The 20761-nt window shown below is 44.8% G+C and overlaps 1 protein-coding gene across 1 annotated transcript in view; it reads left to right on the plus strand.

Annotated features, from left to right (window-relative positions):
- LOC147241356 (cadherin-12-like) overlaps window positions 1-20761 on the plus strand; it is a 123738-nt gene that overhangs the window by 616 nt on the left and 102361 nt on the right. The window lies entirely within an intron of this gene.

Here is a 20761-nt window from a genome sequence, read left to right on the forward strand (position 1 = left end):
CCAAAGCTCCACTCCGAGTGTGCTGACCCCATTTGTAAGTTATTTTAACTCATCTGCATATGAAAGCCCTCATGAATGTGTAGCTTTTGCAACTCTGCTGGAGTGTGTTCAAGAGTGATTATCACACCATGGCATGTCAAGTGGTGCTGGCAGTTTGACCAAAGTTAGGGATGAATAAGCCACCGAACTCCCTACAATTGCAGGAAGTTGCATTGGCGTCCTACATGGAAATAGCAGCTTCAAGGACACCTGCGTGGATCCGGTTAAATAGCAGATCTGTTCTGCGGTGGAAAAGTGCTGCGAGCTGAGCGGGAGAGCAGCCGGGGTCTGATGGCTCTATCGCAGGCTGGAGATTACACCGTTTGTTTGCACACAGTGTACATGAGCAATATTATTAGTGGTCAAGGCTGTTGTTGTGGTGTGGAGAGGGATTAGAGCGCACAATCTGAGAGGGTATCAGAGACAGAATCTGATTTGCTGAGAAACACGGGATCAGAGATGCAACCTTGCCCCGCTTCTGCAGCAGCAGACGCTTCCTCGCATGAGCCTCAGAGGAAACATGAGGAGTGAGAACATGTAGCCGCCAGCCACGCAGGAGCAACTCACGCCTGATTGTTGCACCTTCAAGTTGTTTTGTCACATTTGCATCGAATCTATGAGGTGCAAATTATCTCAAGTTCATGTATCCGAGCAACTGGATGCTAAATAATCTGCCGCTTCATGGATTTATGAACCAATGTCCATTATCACTGCACCAGAAATGGAGATTACTCCCATCCTACTCTCTCGGTGACTTTACTCCAGTCTGACTGAGAGAGACGTCCTGTGAATCCTAAATCAATCCAATCTTTACTTACAGATTAAAAAGCTTTCGCTGTCCACTATTTTAAGCAAATCTAGTGTAACTCATTTCAGTGTCAAAGGCACCGGCTTCTCTTATCAGCATTCAGCTGAAAACACCTGCTTTGGAATAATCAAATTAAGCTCCAAGGAGTCCACTTCCACAGGAAAAAGAGAGCCGGACCCTTTGAGTACACAGAGGCCAGTGTGCAGAAAATGAGAATTCAGCGCATGTCGCCACCAGCCACTCAGGTATTATAACTGCATTAGAGGGGATAAATGAAGAGACGCACAATATATTTGCAGTGTATTAAGGGATGCTACCTGGCTCAGGTGAAAATTGTGATCAAAAATCCCGTCTCGTGACGGAGTGAAGAAGGAGACGGCCTTTTTTTCTGACAGTCTAACTTCCTCACACCCGAAGAATATGAGCTATTTATTATTTATTCATTTATGTGACAGTTTCAGATTAATGAATCCAATTACACAGCTTTAATCAAATCTCTCATATCACATCGGCCAGTTAAACTCTGTTTTACACGAGTAATTTTTAAACTAACACGTCTTTATTAGCGCCGCTGTGAGGCAGATTTTTTTTAGAAGTCTGCATAATAAAACTCCAGAGACGTGCGAAAAATATGTTCATCACGGACGTCTTGCTGCGTTTGAGCAGCGCCGGGGGCACCGTGGCGTTGATGTTTCCACATCTTTGTTTCAGTTACTAGCAATCTGGTTTATTTCTCTTACAATCTCTATTCATACACGAGTCTCATTCCCAGCACCGACAAGTGTCCAGACGGGACGGAGCTGTAACACCTGCACGAGTCGGACATCCAATGTCTGGTGGTTTAGTCGTTAGGCCCCAGAGGGAATGTCAGGGAGGCGTGGCTCCCGGGAACCTCTCCTCTGTTTCCTTGTTCCTCCAAGCAAGAGCTACTTCCTCATGACTGTGACGTTTACATCGACACGCCGTCGCCTTATTGGTCCACGTCAAGCAATGCGTAGTTAGAAGTGTGACATGAGAGGAAGGCCAAAATACCAGCACGCTAAACCTTCCACCTCCTCTTGGATGATGTCACACTATACGTGATAACGACACCTGAACGCATCAGGACAAAATGGGTCTGAAGTCTGGCTGAGTTTGTTCAGTCTGACACAATAATCTCACTCAGACTGATTTCTCTGATAAAGAAGAATGAAGTTCAGTAAAAAGTACTCGGTTCAGGAGTTTTAGTGCTGCGTTCCGGTGCTGCGTTGGAGTCACGTTTGGAGATTCCCTTCATCTTGGAACTCTCGCTGCCGTCGGAGGGCAACGGAGAAGAACGAACCGCCAACAAAAGAAGAAGATGAATAAACACAAAAAATCAAAAAACAACTTTCTTACCATGAAGGATGCAGGTCGCCATCTTTGGTCACCATCAAGTTGGAGAAATCAAAGCTCTGAAACGACGTCCGAGTTTCCGAGGTCGACACGGATTGATTCACTCCTTCCAGCTCGGAGTTGGCCCCCCAAATCAGACACCTTCCTCGCAGAAGTGCCTAATTTTGAGATAAACACATGAAACAACAGAATTAGATGAAATACCTGCAGCGATCAAAAGGTCTCGAATCTAAAGTGAAGCCTGTGTTTTGACTTTTAAGACCCAATGCTGAACAAAAGAGCTGCAGACTAAACCCGACCGTAGAAACTTTTCAAAACTAGTTGAGACTTAATCCGTCTTGACAACGAGCGACGCAGACGTGTCTCCCGCCTAAATGACACGTCTGATATTACCTCTTGACGACAGCTAAACAACGCTGCTGGCGTATGTAGGACAAATCTCTCAGATTAGTTCGGTTCAAGTGGTGGAGAGGAGTTTGCTGTCTGGATTGTGGCAGTTCTACGGAAAGCTCCAGTGGCAGACGCCGTTCATGCCCCCACACAAATAAATCTGCCGCATGCGAGAGAGAATAAAAATCCACTCAGGTTGACGAGAAGTCGCACCTTTTTGTTTAGACTCAGCGCTGAGACCGAGGACTTGTGGGCAAGTGAGAGCACTCTGGCTATCACCTGCAGTAGCCTTTGATTAGGCCAGCTGTTATTTATGGTTGGCCGTCACTGTAAACAGAGCTGCCGCGATCAGTCATCCGCATGCGCCGCCTATCGCCGCGTTCTGGAGAAAGTGACCATCGGGAGCCCCGGAGGCTTAAATGGAATCAATACTTGAGATTATTTGGAGTCTCCAGACTCTCTTTACCGTGGGCTCTTCAATCTCCGCCCCCCACTCAATGGACTCATTTTGACATGATTCTGCTCTAAATGAGGTGTGTCCGTGTGGGCATGTATGAATACTGGTGTGTGTGTGTGTGTGTGTGTGTGTGTGTGTGTGTGAATCATAAGTCTCAATAAGAAGACTGTCAGAAAGCAGCGACCGGAGCCTGTGAATGCTAAACAGACAGTGTTGTTGGGTCTGCAGACTCAAGGCCAGAGGAAAATACTGTATATTTCTGGTGTCTGGCTGCTAATTTTCACACACAAAGCTACATTCAACCAAGACCCCTGCTGATCGCCTCAGACGCCACGCCCCCCCCCCCCCCCCCCATTCCCAACCCCTCAGACAATCATCAGGGAGAGTCCAGAGAAGTCGAGCAGTGATGGATGACTCTTAGTCTCCAGGAGATATTGCGTGCGCTTCTGTTCTGAATGATGGCGCCTCCTTTTAACTGCAGGTAGCAATTATTCCCATGGATTCGGTTCTGTTAATTGTCAGCTCTTCTTCCTCGGTGGTTGGAAGGTAAAAACACTCTCGCTTCCTGCAGCCCACAGATGCTGAAGCTCTTTTTCTGGAAAGCAAACAGATAGAACCCTCCCTGTGGTATTAGCTGGGTTGTTTAAAGAAGTGGTGAAAATAGAAATAGGAAGGATGCAGTTACCTGATAGAAGATTTTATATGAAGGAGATGACACTTTTGTTGTGTGTGCGTGAGTGTGTGTGAGTGTGTGCGCTAGCTGGTGTGCTGCGTGAGATGAAAGGTGAGTTTAAACATGGACTATGACTCACATTTGACCTTTTTGGCGGCTCATCTTGCAGGACGTCTACATGTCAATGGGGACGAGATTCGTCAGTCAAAAATGTTTCTGTCATTGATGTTATTGAAGTGTTTTATTACCACGAGCGAGTTGGTTTGTTAGCTGAGTATCAAAAGGCTACAAATATGGATGGATGTCGACTCAGTTCTGCAGGGAAATGAGTACTAGTACTCGTAGCAGGCGGGTACTTGCTTTGTCTGGGTGGGCACTGAAGAGCACGGTCTCCATTTCCATAATTTCCTGTTTTTCAGACTTCTTAATGGAAATGTTAATTCACAGTAAAGAGACATGAATAATGAGTAGTTAGTGCTTAGTTAACCGTTAACTAACAGCTAACGTATCATTTAAGATTTTTATTTTTTTCACATCATTCAAGCTGCATCACAGTTAGAGAAGGTGAAGCGCTACTCAAGGGAGGCGTGTTCCACCGTTCACAATCATGGTCACAAATACCATGAATAATTGCTTAAATGAGCTTAAGTCATGCTTATTCATGCGTTGTTATGTATAACTAAGCACTAACTAACTGTTAGCTAGAGGAATCGATCCGGTTGAGGCTGCTGCAGCCCTCAGCGGTGCATCATCATCATAACTGGTGGACTTGGAGCCCTCATTCTAAAATGCTATGCTAATAGCTGGAAGTCATCTAGAAGATTTAATCAATCCAGCAGAATGGAGTGTTATATATTATATTTCAAGCTCATACTTTCCTGCAGGAGTGCTATAGCGCATATAATGAAAAGCCCCCCAGCATCCTCTCTAGAAATCATTACAATCTCCCTCTACCTCCAGGGTCAGTAAACTAATAGTCATTCACCTGTGTGACAGGAAATCTTTCCCAAGTTGCCATTGGGGCCCAGCCAGCTTGTGTTTAAGGTTATGGAGTCGCGTCTCGCCAGAGAGAGTGTTCCTTGTTTGGATGGAGCCTGGTGATTACACGTGTCTGAGCCAGCATTTCATCACAAAAAAAAAAAAAAAAAAGGGGAAAACTTGATGATTAGAACCTGCAATCACCCTGAAACTGGCAAGAAATGTAATTATTATTCAACGTTTTCCAAAAGTAAAACTTCATAAATAGCGGCGTGAACACATTGGCAACGATTCAGCCTCTATTATCTCCGTGTGCTTGTGCCTGTGCGCGGCCCGCGGCCCTTTTTATGACCACAGCCGTTTCTGCCCGCTGTTGGCGGAGAATCTGTCATGGATGTCTCAAAGGGACGGCCCATATGTATTCAAAGGCACAAAGGCTCCAAGGTCTCTTTGGGCTATTTTAAGATTTTGCTCTGCAGTGTTGGAAACAGGGCCTTTGAAAAGAAAGTTTCTAAATTTGGTGCGTAAACAGAAGGAAGCAGACCGATCGGATCCGACTTTAGGATTTCCTGAACCACGAAGACAACATTTCCCTCCCCGTTCATCGACTGGAATTTATTTGGTGAACGCGAGGAAACCCACAATCAGGTAATATGTGATTTTATTTATTAATTAACCGACAGTAACAAACAAAATCAAAAATAGCTCGCAGCGAAATTGCTAAGACGATGAGAAGCATCTGGGCACCGGCATCTGCTCAGCTGATGGGTGGATCCTGAAAGAATTTGGTGGAAATGTTACAAAATTACAAGGATCCAGTGATCAACTAGGTGATGTGGATCAAACGCTAAATCCTGCGTCCTGAAATCTTCTGGCTTGCTTTCCAGAGTCAGAGGATCTATTTTTGATTCATTTCTTTTTTGGGGGGAAAAAAAAAACTGCTCATGTTTTGATGAGTTCTGTTGAGACAGCGGGTTTTTTTTTCTTCTTTTTTTTTCTTTAGAGAGAGAAAAGTACTGGATTCTGTCCTGGACTGTGACCCAGAGGTCGTGGTTTTGATGGTGGGGAGGAAAATTTGCCAAGAGATTCTGATGATATCAGGCTGCGTCTTCGCTGCAGGCGTTTGCCTTCTTCTCCGTCTTGACCCATGTACATCTATATTTTTGCAATATTTCTGGCTCTAAATATTTCCCGCAAACTCTGCTCGTTAAAGTTGAATCTTGATTAAAAATTGAGGTTTTTTTTTCCCCCCTCCACATTAAAAAGCCTCAGCCTGGAACCCAGTGTGTGTGAGTGTGTGTGTGTGATCTAAGACCTTCAGATGTAAAGAGGTCTCCTGCTAGTACATCAGCAACAGCCTCTCCTCCTTTTCAAGAAGAAATTAATTCTGTCCTCTACTGTACGCCACATGAAATTCTCACTTTTATTCATCCACGTCCAAACTCATCTTCATTTCATTAAAAGAAAATCTGCTCCCTAAATCACACCACTTACCGCTGAAGCACACACCAATTTCCTGTGAAATGCCTATCACAAAGTGTAACATTTCACATTTTGCTTAACACACTTGAGCAAGTTACCCTTCCCCGGCATATAGACGACTCTAAATGCAACCACTGCGGCATAAATGTTTTATTTCCCATCTGCTCCGTCATTCCACCCCGGTATCTCACACCCAGTTCCTATTAGGCAGCTTATTGTTTACAGACATCATATAAGAGGAAAGAAAACTCGCAGTTGTGATTGCAAACTGACAAAGTGGTCAGGGAAGTGTGAGGAGTGATTTAGAGAAGCCGCAGCAGGTTCTCAAGTTGAATTCCAACTATTTTCCCATGGAGGTCACTCCTCCTGGTATCTCCTCTTATCCTTATCACACCGCTGAAGGAAATTACATCATAACTTACTGGGGTAGAACAGAGGCTGAGCTAGCACAGCTGCTTGATATGGGAGGCTGGGAGCGAACTGCGAAAAACAACAACAACAACAACAACAACAACAACAACAACAACGCTCACTGTTCCCAAAAAGTCATCCGGCCGTGAAATATCAGCCTGCTTATTGATATTATTGTCATGCTCTAATTGAATAGGCGACCAGGAGTACATTGCCAGTCGTGTCCCCCACTGGTGATACGACTGAGGCGCCACTCTGTGACCAAAGCTGCATTCAAATGTCTAAACACGCCACCGAGCTCTTTTAACCCTTCAACCACTTAATAATATAGAATTTTTGCTATTTATTTATTTACTATTTATATTTACCGAATTTGTAACAAACCTTTTAGAGGCAGAGTGAGATAGAGAGAGTGATAGAGAGAGGAGAGAGAGGGAGAGAGGGAGCGCCGGCGATGATGTAAGTGGTGAGAGCTGCAGGTTTTATATGACAGCAGAGGTTCAGTGGCGGCCGCATGGAGGAGGATTTCATAGGCAGGGATGTGCCACATCCAATCAGTTTCAGCAAACATCCCAGTGTGAATTAATGGAAACCAAGAAAAAGAAAAACTAGAGGAGAAAAAGGCAGCACGGCTGCTTTGCGTATAGCAATTATTCCATTCCAACGTGAAACGCAGCGACCTTGACGTCACAGGGAATGTCGACTTATGTCAAACTGTCGCTGAATTCAATTCACCATAAAAGCAAGAAATCTCTGTTTGTCCGACTCTGACTCGACCAACCCGTCAGCCGCTGGAGTTTCGCAGAGTTTGAGGTCTGGAGTCTGGGGGGGTGACACTAGAGAACAAGATCGGAAGATGGTCAAGGATATTAAACGGCGATGGTCGCATGGTGGTACGCGCCAACTGAAGCCTGATGATTGACGCGTCGTAGCTCTTAACTGCCAATTAGCTCCACGCTAATTACAGCAACTACTTCTGCTTCAAATCTCCCGTCTGCCACCACGTTCTGCTCAGGGAGATCAAATAATTGCTTTCTTTTAATGGGGGGCGGGGGTGATTTGAGGGTGGCGATGAATGTTCCCACATTCGTATCTTGCGGCAGTGATTGGGAAACGTGTTCATTTTGTGGGCGCGTTTTGGAGGTTTGAATGACGGCACAAAAGGGCAGTTCATTAGGAACCGAAGCTGCAAACACTGATTTACAGAGGCTCAGGGGTTGTAGGGGTTAGGGTTGGGCAGGTGCTAGTTAGCATCTAGCCGGTTATTCTTAGGTTATATAAGTAGCATCGGTTAGCCATTGTGTAATCAATAGCCTGAAGTCAAAATGTCCCCTTAAATCCAAAAATCATGGAGATGCAGATGTGGCAGGTTTGCTTCGTAGCATCACGTTCTCATCGATGCATTTCTGCACCGTCCCCTCCTCTGGCCTGAGCTAATGTGAGCACCGCTGCCCCTGATCTCCTGAACGCCTAGCAGAGCTGGTCCTACATCGCAATCAGGGATGTGGTGGTAGATAAAAAGGCCATGAAAATATAAAACAACTTTTTATGGAACATTTGAACACAATCCCTTTCCTTCACCAACATACTTGGAATTGTAAAAGTTTCACTATTAAGAAGATTAAGGAAAAAAAAAAACCCACACGAAACAAACAGAAATAGGCATTTCTTGAAATGAAATGAACGTAACATAATGGAATGTATCTTTTGCCATTAAAATACAAAAACGGTAGAAATTTGAATTCAGCGAGAGCTTTGTTGTGGCAAAACAAGCTGAATGAACCGCGGTCTTAGATGAGAGCATAAGGACAAAGAAACACTTCCCTTTGTATTCACTCGAGCTTATCTACCAACGAATGCCTCCGAGTAAAATGTCATTGAGGAGATGGCGGGCTGGGCTGGGGTGGGGTTGTTGGGGTGCATTGTCATCCGTTAGTTTGCTATTCAGAGAAGAGACCATTTAACATAAAGTTCCACTCGTTGCATCTAAATCACTCTTAAGGACATATTTTCCTTTTAGTGTTTTTTGACGGAACAGCGCACCACTCCAAACATCGTCGGCCCTCCCGCCTTCTATAAACCATGAACCTGGGGAGTGATGAAGCATCGCACTTCTTCCATTAAGTAGAATAAGAAATCATCCTGACAGACCCTAGATCTTCGCCGGGGTGAGTCTTCTTATGAGCGAGACTTCCTCAAGGTCAACGCCATCGTGCTTTCCTCAATGCGTGCAGGACCCGTGATGAATAGGACACAAAGCTAAGGAGGGGAGGATGCGCTGGCGGCTGGGTGGGTAGGATAAAGGCAATATTTGAGGGGGGGGTTAATGCATTGTGTTTACTTGTAAATAGAGGCCATGGAGAGTTATGTGCTGCTCAGGTGGAACAGAGAATAAAGAAGGCGGGCGCCGTTTGGATTCTTTACACTCAGGCAAATCCACCGAAATAATAAACAAGAAGAAGGTTTTCACACAAAAACACTCCACTGGTGGATGTGAATAGAGTAGAATTACTTAAATGCACCTGTTAAACAACAACTGCAAGACTGGTTTACATGATATCACCCTGGTAACACTCTAATAGTCAACACGTTGTACTAAGGAGAGCCTCCTTTCCCTGGAGAAAAAGGAGGAAGTAAAACTGTTCAAAATACTGCCTGAATATTGTATTACCACAAAAGAGTAGCCTTACTCTGTCTTTTAAATGAGTACTTTGACTTTCTTTGAAAATTCTCTTACAGTATTTGTCATTGTCCCAGGAGCCAGACAAGAAGATAGGAACTCTTTCTCCTCTGTGTTGCATTGAGGAGCTGAGGCCCACGCCAGTTAGCTTAGCACAACGAATGGTAGTGGATGGTAAGTGTTAGCATACCTCCATTAAAAGTCATGACACAGATCAGGTTCAGGGTCTTAGTTTGTGCAGCAGTAATCCTCCTCATTCTCTCCTCAAAGGAACACCTTCTTCTCGTCAAACAGGGTTGGCCTGAGTTTTGCAGTGCTGGCTGAAATCACTGCGCCTCGTCAGGAAAGTAGTTCCGGCCATGTGTCTGACTAAGAAATTACAGCATCTCATCATTTGAATTTGATATTTCATTGTAAGTGCTGCAAAGAACCCTTGTTACTGCATATTAATGGAGGCAAAGACCATGCGGGGAAAGAACGTTTGACACAGGTATGCTAACACTTCCCATTTACGACCATTTGCTACGCTAAGCTAACGAGTCTGGGTGTCAGCTCCTGAGTGCAGCACTCGGGGAGATGGGTTTGTATCTTCTCGGGTGCATTCACCTACAAACAAACAAACAAACTGGTGTGCTCCGAGTGCACACGCATGCAGTTATCATGAATAACAGGGTTAAGATCACTCTAACTAATCTATTGATAAATGATTACAGCTTCATTTGATTTCTGTTCATTAGGAATGCATTTATTCCTCTACAATTAACATTATTAATTATTTTGTGGCTCTAAACTGCGGTGGGTGGGTGAGTGAGTGTGGCTGAGTGGCGCGGCCCCTCCGGTGAGGAGATCAGCCGCTTGTGTTGTGTTGTGGGAGAGCTCTGCTTGCATGGTTCATGCCCCCCCCCCCCCCCCCCCCCCCGGAGGGAAACATCGCTGCAAATCAATTAAAAGTTACTCTGAGTGTTGTTCCTCCGCCGTGATGAGGCGCTTCTATCCTGATGGGAGTGGTCCCTCTCTTCCAGGATGATAATGCCCCCATCATGTTGCACAAGGGATCACTTGGTGGTTTGATGAGTTTGGAAAGTGTGTGTGTGGCCTTCGCAGCCTCTGGATCTCTGCCCAGCACCTATGCACCTTCCTGAGGTTCTCTGTTTGTGCCTCTCGCTTACAACATACCAACAAGCTTGAATACATTTACTCCTTGTCCTCCCTTTTTTCTATTTTCTCTTTGTACAACCTTATTTTCCTGCTATTTTTCTGTTTTGTATGGTGCCATTGTAGTCACTTGCTTTGTCTTATTTTCTTACTACACTGCACCAAAAAAGGGAAGGAAGAAAGAAAGAACAGAGAGTGTCTCTATTTGACAGTCAAAGGCTTTGGTCAGTGCAACAGTCAGGGGGAAATGTGGCAACAGCATGAAACCGTTCATTTTGCTTTTAAACACAAAACACATTAGCATAACTGGCACCGGGGCCTCGATATGAAGGAAATTAAACAATGGACCCCTGAAAAAGTGCATCCATATTCAATGTGGGATAACAGATGTTTTTGTTGCAGCTCTCATGGCTCAAACTTTGTCATGAAATGTCGAATATTTAAGATTTGGTGAACAAAGAGCTTTAGCTTCCAGATAAGAGGGAACCTTTCTGACTTCATCCTGTAGACAACGCACATCTTGATCTGTCACTTTGAAGCTAGCAAGCCCTCCACTCACCCCGTCTCCAACTGTCTCCTCAGTCCTACACGCTGACACATCTATTATCTGTCTTTGCTGGAGCCATAAATCATTCCGCTTACATTTTGGGGGGGGAATCTTAAATTTGGAAGGGTTTTGTATTCAATAAGCAGCCATGACATCAAAACAATGTATGGATATTGACCCCCGCCTTTATAACCTGGACATGCCGGACGACAGTCCACTCTACGACACACCTACACACCACACAGTCCAACGTCGGTCAGCACAGCCTTTTATTACTCGAATCAATCAGAGCAGCAACAGTATTTTTCCACGATCTGTATTTTTTTTTCATCATGCAACAACGCAGTCGCCTGTGCATTTAACCCCTCCGTTTATGCTGCGAGGTGGGTGGAGTGAACAGAGTTGCCCAAAAATCCAACCCCTTTGCTGTGAACGTTCATGCTGGTGATTAAACTGGAAACAGTGGAGCATCAGCTTTTAACCCAATTTAATCATCCGACTAAGTTTGACGGCTACCTCCTCCCCCCCTCCTGTGTAAGCACAGTCTCTCCACGACAGCAGGCTCGATGGCGCTTTAGTGTCGTAGAAAACTGCTACATTTCGAACACAGCCATGCAAATACAGCAGGGCCGGAGGTCTGGCGAGTCCACGATGGTCAGCAGAGGACTCACTGTTCCAGGACGCGGTCGCGCCACCAGATGACAAAGCAGATCAAGCACAACAAATGACAACAGCAAACGCTGGCCGGCGCTCATGCATGCCTCTCTGCCTCAAGTGTATTTGTGTACCGGTAAACTAGAAGTTTAATCTTATCTTTATCTTGAGGTCCACTGTGAGTGATCACTGCAAATTATTGTGATAGTAGTAAAGATGTAGTGTCTGGAGAACAACAACCACACCATCAAACACTGACAACTGCACCACGAGATCATGCACAGCAAAAAAGGAACCTGGAAACATCTCCGGCAGCTTCTCAGGGACTGTGACAAAATGCTGGTTTATTAAATTTTTCATGCTTTACAAGAAAAACGTTGTTGGCCAGACAAAGAACTCATTTGGGTATGAAAATATCAGGTTTTGGAACTGGATGGACATTTCTCACTATTTTCTGACCATTTACTCAATCAAGAATTGTACTGGCCAACTGAAACTATATTGAGGTTGATAAAACAAAATTAAGCGGTCATCTTTAATTTGCTCTAAACTGATTTGTCGTGCACAAATCCTGTGCCAATGAGGAAGGCTGTGCTTCCTGTTTGATTATGCTAATGGCTAATGGCTAACACGTGCTGTCAGCTTTTGAGCTCAAGCTAATGAGACGGTATTTGCGATCAGTATTTAGATGAAAGGCGCATCCTTTCAAATGTGGATTTCCTCAATAAAATACTTCAGAAACCTCTTGAACACGTGGCAGAGATGTTAAACTCCGCTAAGTTTTTAAGCAACCCGTGTAGGGCAAGAAGAACACGGTTCTGTTGAAATGAAACCGTCCTCAAACAGACAGTTTACATTCACGGCAATGATTTATTCAGTTTGCTTCCCTCCTGCAGAAAACCATTTACCTTTCACCTTCAAGAAACATAATTAAAACACAGCTCGGGTGTTTTTGAGGGTTTTTTTTTTTTAGAGGTTTTTTTTTTTTTTGATGAGCGATTGTTACCATACCACATGTTAATGCGTGTGACAGCGTACAACACTTGTAAATTTAGGTACACAAATCATGCGTGGTAATTGTGTAAAAAGAAAAGGAGGGGAAAAAATAACCGACATGTGACTCATTCAAGAAAAACACGGATGGTGTGTTATCTTTATATGAGCATGAATTACATAATTAAAAGTTGCTCTGGGGAAATCACGATTGGAGGCTCGAAGCTGCTCGGTGAGGACGCGCGTGTGTGTGTGTGTGTGTGTGTGTGTGTGTGTGTGTGTGTGTGTGTGTGTGTGTGTGTGAGTGAGTGTGTGTGAAGGGAGGGAGGGCAGCTGCTCATCAACCCCAAATCAATTTTCTTCCTGTTAAAAAACTGCATTTGTTATTATTTATCATGCATAGCAGACTGTTACAGAGACCATACAGTCACTTGCGTGTCATTTATATTCCCGTATTTTATCGATGCAATTTCTAGCATTTCAAAAGCTTTTTCTAACGGTTATCTGTCCAATTGGAAACTGATATTTACCCAGAGGTCCCAGCTGCCCGGTGCACACTAAAGCCACAACCTGAAAATGACATGAGATAAATTTATCCTGGAAGATTTTTTTTTTCCTCCTCTATCCAACTGCTGCCCTGTCTGGCTTCTGCTGTATTTGCTGGCTGCAAGTAGCCACGGAGCAACAGTGGTCTGGCCCGGCGACAGGCCACACAGCCCACTCACACTTGGCCCAAATACAGAGATGAATTACGGTCCACTGGTGGTCGATTTCTGATTGCCAGAGGGTTTAGGATTGGATTAATATGGCCAGAAAGGTAAAAACACATTAAGGTGCTCTTACCAAAGTATGGTTATGTGTCCTATATCCTGAAGCTAGCAAAAGTTATGGGGTCCAGAGTCCATTAAGGGGACGGAAATGCATTTCTGCCCTATCAACCGAACCCCCCTGACCTCCTGGCTACCATCTAAGACACGTGATTCAGCGCTGTGTTTGGGCTCGGTACAGAGTGACCTGTCACGAGGCCAAACTAACGTTAATGGGTCGGTTGATCGAGGTCACGACGTCTGTGCTGGGTCACAGCTTTAGGACGGCGATACCGACGCGCAACAACAACATTTTGCGTCTCTCCCAGCCAGCACGAGTTCTCAATTGTGACATCTTTCACGCAAATATTCACAAGAGCGTGCTGCATCAGAAAAGGTTCACAGACATGCTGAAGTTTGAAACGGTGCCTTCAACTTTGCATGTTTACGGTTGTCAAGTGTTCTCAAAGAGTGCATGTGTGCCCTCTTGGAATAATTCTGATGAAGCAAAGCTTTAACTGTCATTAACAACCAGCTATGTCCGCTTCCGTAATCTTCAAGGATATTCCTAAACTTTGTCTCACACTAGCTGGCACCATAGAACAATTTCCCCTGACTCAGAATAATCCACCCAAGATGACTTCCTCTGCTCCGTTTGTTACCGTCACATGTTGCCTATACTGCCATCTTCTGCTGAAAATAAACATTGCATAGCCTAGCATATTCCCTCCAACCCAATTGTTGGAATCGTGCCTTCTTTTTTGGCAACATTTTCAAATTTTGCTTGAAATGTGCTGGACAGTTGAATGGAAACACAACTTATTGTCAGTGGTGACCTTACCAAAGTGTGTTTGAACCTCAACAACCTTCTCCCAAGATCCCTGGTTTGTTTGACTTGCTGGACTTGGTCAGGGTTCTGTTTATGCTCCACTGCCCGTGTGAAACAGAGGCTGGAAGTTGTTTTTGGAACTGTCCTTCCTGGCAGGCAAAAGTTATCCCTGACTCTAGCTTTCCACATGAACCTTTTTTATTTTGATTTAATATGCTGGTTTTGTGCAGTGTGACTGGAACATGTGGCTCCTACTCTCAACATTTTGGAATGTAATCAGTTCACCTTGTGGTCAACCACTGATCCTGAGTGGATTCGAAGTTGAGTGTGTTGGTCCGTACAGGTTCTGCAGAGGAAGTTTTTCTATATTAAAGCCCTGTCAGGTTAGGTAACAGTGGTTATTAAATAGAGCAGATTTAAAATCAGTTGTGGCTCATCTGGAATGCGTAGTTGGGTTTTCTCCCTGATTACATCTGCCAAGGAGGCTATGATTACCTCCGCCAGGGTTGGTTTGTCTGTCTTTCTGTTTGCAAGATGACGGAAAATCACAAGAGCCATTTTTCTTTGCCTCATTTAGTGGACTAGGGGTCGACGAAATGTTGTTAGCTGTGGAAAACCGAATGCTACGGACGATCTTGGTGGAAATATGTGCGCTGTAATTTGTTGATTTCGTGATATGACTTCCACTGAAAAAACAAAACAAAACAAAACCTTCAGTTCCACTGGGGGAATCTCCCAAATTCTTGGAAAAAAGCTCAGCTGCTGGAAGTGTGTGCATTCTTTTTTTAACATACGACCTCGTCTTCCTTGTGGGGTTTAGAGAGAACTGACTTTTTAGCAAGCTGGAAAAGCTCAAACAAGACACCTGCCTCCGGGAAGCTGATCTGGCTCGTGCTCAGGCTGATTTATAGGTTGGGGCTCATTAGCAAACACTACGAGGAAGCCAAGGGTGAAAGGTCAACCTTATAGTGCTACGTTATTTGACTGTTAGTTCCGAAGTGTGATGAAAAGGACACATTCCTGATTCATCATGTAAACACCTGGCAGATTTGTGTAATTGTTGCGATAATGAGTAGACCTTGTTGTTCGGTGCGCTCACAGGCATGGCCTTGGAGGCTTTTTCAGCGGAGAGTGTAGGCAACAGTGGGAACTGCTGTTTATTCACTTCATTCTTGAAGAATCGTTGACGTTGGTTAAACCTGCTGCACGGGAAGCCAGTGAGGGAGCTGCGGTATCACCCAGCGGTAACGTATGTAAGTGGAGCGCGTGTGTGTGTGTGTTGTCTGTCAAGGAGGGATACCTATTACTGCTACACACACACACACACGCACACACACACACACACACACACACACACACACACACGCGCGCGCGTGCGTGCGCCGGCCTGCAGACAGCAGCAAACAGACATGCTTAATTTTGACCTGTCACAGAATTAACATTGATTAGCGGCAGCTGATATGACTGGCTGTCGGTGACGGTGACAAATGAGAGGCTGCTGCTTGAATGAGAAGAGGGACGTTGTTCTGGTGTAGTGAGTCAGTCGCCAGCCTGTTCTGAGACTCACTTCTACAGAAAGACTCATTTTCTGTTGCTGCTGCACAGTCGAGGCTGGCTGCTTGGATAAGCTCAGATATTATTAAGCTCCGTCTGTCTGTCACCAAGCTTGGTGGAGGGCTGGAGAAAGGGCCAAGCATCAACCACTTCCTTTTTGGGGGTGATTAGTCATAGCGCCACCTGGTGGCAACAGGACATCGCCTTTTTTTGACATTTTGATGTCCTCTGAGTGGGTCAACCAGATCCAACACCTTCAGACCTTGGTGATGGGCGACTGAGAAGAGTTTTTTCACTCCGCTACAAGAACAAGGTGGCCATTTTCCCCATGGAACAGGAAACTGCAGTAACTGGACTCCATGTGGTCAGACCTTTTCCAAACTTCACGCGTTCGATGAGAAACATCTACTAGCTGAAGTTAAGAGCGCCACCCAGTGGTTACAGGAGGTAAGCTTGATGGCCCAAACACCATTGTGCTGTCCTTATTTGTCGAACAGCTACATCATGTCTTGTAAGTGTGCTCTCCAGTGAAAGCTGGTGTAGTGCAGGAGGGGCCGTGGGCCCACTCACTGCTGCCAGCACCTTAAATTAAGGCCCAGGTAAGAAAGTGCCAGGGGCCAAGACTTTGCCTCGTGGCCGCTACGCATTCTCTGAGTTCTTTGGAGTTAATTGGTGCCAGACATCTCTGATTTCTATTAATTAAAATTTTATCAAACCAGGAGAGCACAAACCTCCACCAAGGAAATATGACATTTGTAATCTCGCTGACAAACACTGCTTCAGCCAAACCCAAAGAAAGAAGGAAAAACAACAACAAAAAAGCAGTATTTTGTTTTGGTAAACTTCCCTAAAATTTAATGGGCTCTTCCTTCGCTCATTCTTCAGCCCTCCAGCAAGTTTTGTGAAAATCAGCCGCATAGTAAGCAGGATCACACAAAAATGAACTAACTGCACCAATCGCATTGGGCAGGGACGTAAATATTGACCTCTTCTTCATGTTGGAGGCAATGCATTGAAAGGGAAAAACAAGGAAAAGTGCGTTAGTCACAAATAAAACCGTCTTCTTTTTCATCGCAGTGTCACACTTCAATGTGCATATTTCCTTGAAAAACACTTCATGATTTTTTTTTTATATAAATGATAGTTCACAAAAGCATTTTTTTCCCGGGGATTAATTCTTTTTTTTTCAAATTGACACTAACCTGCCGCAGTTCAAGCGCGCTGCCATAGCCTTTCAGAGCCAACTGGAACTGAATAACGTAGGGGAGGGAGAGGAAACAGAGAGTTGTGCAGACTTTCTCATGAGCCTTTTATAGCCGTTGTCAGCATTAGACTCCATCTATTCAATATTTCAAAACAACCTTGCGAATAATAAAGTACAAATGGAAAAAAGAGCGAGTGAGAAATTTCCTCCCTTTGGGACTTTTAGGGCCAATATTGTTGCCACACAGACCACAGATATTGCATATTATCTGAAATACAGACTAATCCTTTCTAAAACTCAGCCAGTGCACTCGGAGAGAGGTGCTTTCACCTCTGAAACGCAATGAAAGATTTTGCAAGTCTTTATACGTGTTATAAATATTTATGTTCAGCAGTCGATATTTCTGACTGGGAAATACGGGGGTTTATATTGCGGGACGTGTCACTTGTCACTCATTGCATCAAACACAGAGATGCACACACGCAAGCAATAACAGAGTCCATCACCATGTAAAGGGAGGGAGTTTATGAGCAGGCAGAGCAGTAACTTTCGTAGGGGAGAGCAGGGTTAGTTGAGCCAGTGCCAATCATGTGACCCCTAATTCAGGAAGTACCCCTCCTATTCATCTTGTGTTGAAGGACATGAAGTGTGACAGAAAAAAGTACAATTAAAGTTCTTGATAGTGCATCTCGTTAGCCAAGCGTAACTTTGGATCTGGGCCATTTTCAGAGCAGGATGAACCACGACAGCAGCTCCATCACACTTTAAATGTTGTAAACAAATGGCAATAATGAATAATTATGTCATTTTTCATACCCTGACTACAATTTTAATTTACTTGGGAGCATTTTTTTTAACCGGCTATCATCAGTAGAGAATGTGTTGTAATACACGGTTACACTTTGACCTCAAGTGTCTGTAGTTACTACAATCTCAACCTGTCTCTGTCTGCGTGACAAATTGCTTGCATTTCTATCTACACGAGTCATGAAATCCCAGCGCCCCGGCCCTCAAATGTGCTTTATCCCAGTTCTGCACGCCGCACCGTGGCGCGCCACTGACCCGGTGAAACTGAGCCATTACAGAGACGACAAAGTCTTAATCTAGGATATCGCTTCCCTCATTATTCTCGATCCCTTTGGCCTCTTGCATGCTAACTGTTTGATTATGTCACTGGAGAGCCTGAAAGAGCCCACCTTTTAAGATTACCTGGCTGACTGATTATAGCAGCTCTGCTTGAGGCTAATAATGTTGAGCTGCGGTGCTTGATTATGCATGGTGATGGGCCCTCTGTGACAGAGCAGCCTTCGCTATCAGCTAATATCAATCAATAAACAATGCAAATTAATTTAGCAAAACAACTGGAGCTGGATCTCATTGTCTTTTCATTTTTAATTGTGAGCGTTCCTCCAACCTTCCTCCTCAAAAACCTGAACGGCGAGAGATTGTCACAATTCGAAGTTTTAATACTGCCGGGTTCATCGGGGCTGCGATCTGGAGTAGACTAAAATAGTCCACTTCAGAGAAATAAAGAGCCTGTCACACCTTCAAGAATGCTTTGATTAAATGCTGCTGGAATACTGCTCATGTCACTTTAATTAAGTGCTTAAAAAGCACTTTGCTCAGTTGAGGTTCCATTAGATTATCTGTGATTTGAGATGAGGGCTTGACAGGCTGGGGGGGGGGTCCTCAAAGAGAAGGCTCTCCAGACAGTGACCACGGTAGTCGCATGTTTACTGGGAGAGGACAAGCACAATGAAGGACTGATGTATTTATTAAAGATAAACCAAAGGAGAAACGGCGAATCCGGGACTGACAAAACAACAGCAGCAGGAGGGTGGACTAAAGGGGACCTGACCAAGACCGCCACAGAAAGAAAGAACTAAAGACTTGACAAGAAAGAGCTGGTAGAACACGAGAGCCGGGAGAGAGCTGATTGCAGAGGGGACGCGGCTGCAGCTGACGAGGACTGATTACTGGCAACACTCGGGTGACCACACAGAGAGAGGAGGGAGGCGCGCGAGCGCGTGCACGACCTCCACCAGGCCGTAGCACATCATCAGACCCAGAAGAATTCCAAAATCTATTATTCCTCAACCTGATTTCTATCATACTGCCAGATCTGATCAGAAATTCACCCACAACTTTTAGAGTTTTCCTGCTGGCAGACAAGAGGTCCACCAAGCTGAGACGAGAACAAATGCGACCAAAGATACCTTAAAAAAGAAAAAATCTGGATTCAAGCATCCGACATGACATTTTGAATGTTTCCTGACATTTGGAGCAGATTCACCCCAAAATGTGATGAATTTCTTCTTCTTGTCCTGCCGTACATCCCTCTCGCACATTTAGTAAAAATCAGCCACCTGGTTTCAGTTTAATCGCTCCAACAAACAGACAGAAGTCCTGTCACGGGACACTTCACCTCAAAGGATTTGAGGAGTCACCTGAGAGACGTGCTGGGCATCAGGTGACTTTGACCTTTGACAACTAAAGCATTTCCGGTTCATCCTCGTCAACATTTGTGCCAAATTTAAAGAAAATCTCCTGGAGGATTTGTGAGAAGCTGCGTTAACTGGACCGAAAATCACACGACACAAAGGTAAAACTAGACAGGAAACACCAACCTGAAGAGGAAGTGATGTAGTGGAAGCCGATGAGGGAACGAGCCGCAGGTGAGGACTGACGGGAAGCGGGAGCAGGTGTGTCGGCGAGTGAGGGAGGGGAAGTTGGCGGTCGACTGGAGGACGGCGGGCCCTGAGGAGGGAAATACATGAGCTGAAGAGACAAAAGCAGAGAGGGACAAAGGAGCAGGTTGCTCAGTTTTCAGTTGGACTCAAGTGTTGGACTCGTACCCGAGCCGCATGCCAGGAAGACTCTGGTGTGCTGAATAAAAGATAAATACTTCCTTTTTAATTGAAAGTGCATCACCCTCCCGTGTCCTAACGCGCTTTGTCAGCTTTGTGACTCATATTGTTGTCAGTAATCAGAGACACATGACAGCAGGCACCACAAGTGGAAAATAAATGAGATCACCACCCTTTCAAAATAATAATCCCGTAGAGCAGCCACTTCAAAGTCACTGACTCTGAGAGGCTCTTCTCCTATTTGCACAAAAGGTATGGCAGGTGAAAGTGGACTCTTTTTGTTTTGTTTTGTTTTGCTGCTGCTTATCTGAGAGTGGTATCACCCACCAGCACCAGAGTGCATTGTGGCAAACATCAGTAACTCGCAGCGTCGATTGCTGAAGGGGAGGAAGAGGAGACTCTATGAGGCATATCATTTATGTCACATCGTGGTCACCGAGGGCCGCCGACGGCAAAATACTCCACACATTATCTTCTGCTCACATTCTTTGATCTGCTTTTATTAATGAGATAATTATCACACTGGATTTCCAGCGTGTGCAATGTGCGCAAGTTGTTTAAAACGATCCCCGAAGTCGAAGACGAGGCTTGTGAGTGATGCTACATTAGCACCCGGCGACACTCTCACACTCAGTCAAGCTCTCATAGATGTGTACAACTATTAACGCAGATGCACACGTTGAAAACGACCATTAAGCAAGCGCGCAGACACGGGAAACATAGACAGCCATTAGCATAACAAATGTGATGAGCAGAGCTATACATCAGTGAGCTCCAGCCCTAATGCTTTTTGAGTTTCTCTTTAGCCTGATAATGAGCTTCAGCTTAATGTGACTCCGTGTGCCTAATAACCCAGAACG

This window comes from Aulostomus chinensis, chromosome 21 (genome assembly GCF_037954235.1).
Source record: "Aulostomus chinensis isolate RoL2024-O1b breed Wild chromosome 21, RoL_Achi_v1.0, whole genome shotgun sequence".
Classification (NCBI taxonomy): Eukaryota; Metazoa; Chordata; class Actinopteri; order Syngnathiformes; family Aulostomidae; genus Aulostomus; species Aulostomus chinensis.